This window comes from Myodes glareolus, chromosome 18, assembly GCF_982192425.1.
Source record: "Myodes glareolus chromosome 18, mMyoGla1.1, whole genome shotgun sequence".
NCBI classification, from domain to species: Eukaryota; Metazoa; Chordata; class Mammalia; order Rodentia; family Cricetidae; genus Myodes; species Myodes glareolus.
The window spans coordinates 11,644,690-11,648,353 of NC_142043.1; positions in this window are offsets into that span (position 1 = coordinate 11,644,690).

Below are 3,664 nucleotides of genomic sequence, written 5' to 3' on the forward strand. Positions count from 1 at the left end.
GTAGAGGCATTTCAATTGCATTTTAATAAATAAAGACTGCCTGAAGATCTGAGAGTAAAACAGTCCTGCTGGTCAGCCTTATAGACTGATATGGTAACACACACCTTTAATCCCAGTAGCCACAATGACACGCACCTTTAATCCAGGAAGTAACCCTAGTTGTCATAGAAATCAGGTGGTGCACGCCTTTAATCACAGTCTTATAAAGGAATATAAAACGGGGAGGGGGAGGAGTGAGGAGGGAGACAGCTCTCAGACACAGTCTCATTCTAAGATTCCAGAAGGCAGGATTGTCACTTCAGACTGAGGTCGAGGTAGGAGCCAGTGGCTGGCTGTTTTGCTTTTCGCATCTTCAGGTTGAACTTCAGTTTCTGACCCTGAGTTTTTATTAATCGCGCTTCAGGTTTATGCAGCTCAAGCTTGTCTTCAGCTCCCTAGCCCAGGATGATCTTGCACTCCCTGTTCTCCTGTCTCTACCTCCCTCCTTCATGGTGTGGTTATAGGTTCTGAAATAATCTTCATAACTGCTATTTAGACAGGTGTCATGTGTCCAACCAAGGTCACAAAGAAGGGTACAGCAGCCTCCTGGCTTCAAAATCTGCCTTGTGGTCTTTCTTTTCTTTAATTTTATTCTATCTATCTATCTATCTATCTATCTATCTATCTATCTATCTATCTATCATCTATCTATCTATCATCTATCCATCCATCTATTATCTATCTATCCATTCATCTATCTACCTATCATCCATCTATCTATTTATCTATCAATCTATCTATCATCTACCTACATATCTATCATCTATCTATCAATCATCTATCTTTCTATCAATCATCTATCTGTCTGTTTGTCTGTCTATCCATCCTTCTGTCTATATACAGGGTTTCTCTATGTAGCCCTGACTGTCCTGGAACTCTCTTTTTAGACGAGGCTGGTCTCGAACCCAGAGATCTTCTGCTTCCTCAGTGATGGGATTAAAGGCATATGCCACCACCACTCAGCCAGAATTTTTAAAAAAAAAAAAAAGAAATCTTATTCCCTTTGAAAACTGGTTTTGCTACCACTGCCCAACTCAAAGTTTTATATGTAAACCTTTTCTCTCAAGCCAACTTATCTTTATTCTGGGTTTTGATAGCCTTTCACAGCAAACGTCTCGTGTCGTTTGAAAGTTCTGAATGAGTGATTAAGGGGAACTAATGGAGATGTGTAAAGATCAGGAGTCATTTTGGCTTATTTTGGGTGGGAAGAATCAAAATAGGGACTTATTTATGCAAGTTAGCAATCTACAAATAAGCAAGCTTCCCCAAGCTACACTTCCAGCCTTTTGTTTTGAGTTTCATTAAAAAAATATGTGATTAATTTATTCAGTGTAATTTATTTGTTTTAGAAAATATATGTGTTAGAAGAGCAGGAAGGATGGGAAATAAAATGTGGGACTCTAGCTGGGAGTTGCGGTGAATACTTTTAATCCTAGCACTTGGGAGGCAGAGGCTGGTCTACATAGTGAGTTCCAGGATAGTCAGAGCTATGTAGTGAGACCCTGCCTCAATAAATAAATAAATAGATAAATAAATAAATACATGATAGAAAGGATGAAAGGAAAGACGTGGAATTCTCCTCTAGAGACTTGGGCTCCTCTCCGGAGGTTTTGTTTGTCTGTGTTGATGGAAATCAGCTCACCCAGAGACAGATCCAACTTCCATCTTGAGCCAGGGAAATGGATACCTCTGCGCAATGAAGCATTAATGAACTGCAGAGGGGATCAGCACAGGAGTAGCAGATGGAATTCCAGGACAATTGTTCCGGCTGTCACCAGAGAAGACTGGATGGCAGGGGCGCTGGATAATTTATAGAGGGACAGATGCTAAAGCTTCTTCGGAACCAACTGGTCAAGAGGGGCCTGGGCTTGGGGTAGATATCGTCTTTAGATCTGAATAAACTCTGGCCACGTGCCTCCACATCTCCTTTATCTGGCTTCTCCTCCTCCAGGAATCTTTTCCGGAGAGCTGAGATCCCTGACAACCCAGATGCAGAACTGGCTCTCAGCTCAGGTTTTCATTCACCGAATCTGGGCTTTTTATTGGTTACCGTTCCTGCCAGGACCCGGTGGTGTCGTGGGTGCGGATGACTTTTCTTGTTATTCTGTATTTTCTGTCTTCTTTCCCACCAGTATATCCCAGAATCTTTCAGTCACTTACTTCCCGATCACTTCCTGAATGACAAATATTTATTGAGTACCTACTTTGAGCAGCAGTGTTTGGACACTGAGGCCATAGTGTCCTCCCTAGCAGAATGACGGGGGAGAAAGTTCTGGAGTTTTTTCACTGTAGTGGGACAGATGGTCGATAAACAAAGAGACATTTAAGATGATGTCAGGTAATGACAATCTCCAAGGAAGCCAATGTTAAATGGTGCGGTGGAGGGGAGTGAGGTGCTGAGTGGCCAGGGAAGGCTTCTTTGATGTGACAACATTTGATCAAGGACACAACTGTTGGAGACTACCTAGAAGGAGAACATTTCAGTCACAGGAAACAGAAGACTGAAAGACCGCGGCACAAATATACTGAGCACATCACAGGGAAATCTGCCACCTCGTCACTAAGTATTGTGTGCCCCGTACCCGCTATGGAATAAAGATTTACTCAGACATGATTTTTGACTTGAAGAGACATTAGGGTAAAAGGGACACAGTGAGTTAACAATTATGATGCTGGAGAGACGGCTCAGCAGTTAAGAGCATTTGCTGCCCTTGCAGAGGACCCAAGTTCAGCTCCTAGCTCCCACATGGTGGCTCAGAGCTGCCTATCCAGTTCCCAGGGGCCCAATGCCCTTTTGTAACCTCTGCAGGCTCCTGCGTGCACTTAGTGTAGATACCCATAAAATTAGTTAACAGTTACGGTACAGGATATTCATAATAACATCTGTGGAACTTGTTACTAGGCGCATCAGAGGCGTTCTGGAAGAGGTGACAAGTTAAGATGAGGGCTAAAGAAATGAAAACTGAAAACTGGGCGAGGAGGCTTACACCTGTAATCCCAGTAGAGGCAAGGCTTGCCTGTCTACAGTGTGCAAGCTCCCTCCCTTCGTTCTCCAAACAGTAAAAATTGACTTTCTGGGGGAAGGAACTGCATTTCGGATCAAAATGCTCCATTTTCTGATAACAAAGGACTATTTAGGAACCCGAAAACGTTGGAAGAGGTGGGAAATGGGCTTGATGAAGATGATCAGGCGTTGTCTTCTGTCAGGTTGGAAACTGGCATTTTTTCTTGTAGTATGAGACACTCTGGGAGCAGAGGTAAGCCGATCTCTGTGAGTTCAAGCTCAGCTTGTTCAACAAAGCGAGTTCCGGGCCAGCAATTGAGACCCTGTCAGGCAGCCCTGACAGCGTGGGTGGGAGGTAGAGAGGGAGGCGGTGTGTGTTGGTATTTTTCTTTGGATGAGGGGCATCGCCTACTGTATTTTTGAGCGGTGTTCTCTATTATTCCCACATTAACAGTCTTTTCCCCTTTCCCGCTGTTGGGCCCTACTCCCGACACCGCCTACTTTTTTTCCTTACCAGGTCTCCTAAGCCTGCTTGGAGGAAATTCTCACTCCCTCCCGCCCCCCACCATGAGGAGTCCCAGGTCTTCAGCCCGTGGCCCCGCCCCTAGGCCCCGCCCCCGA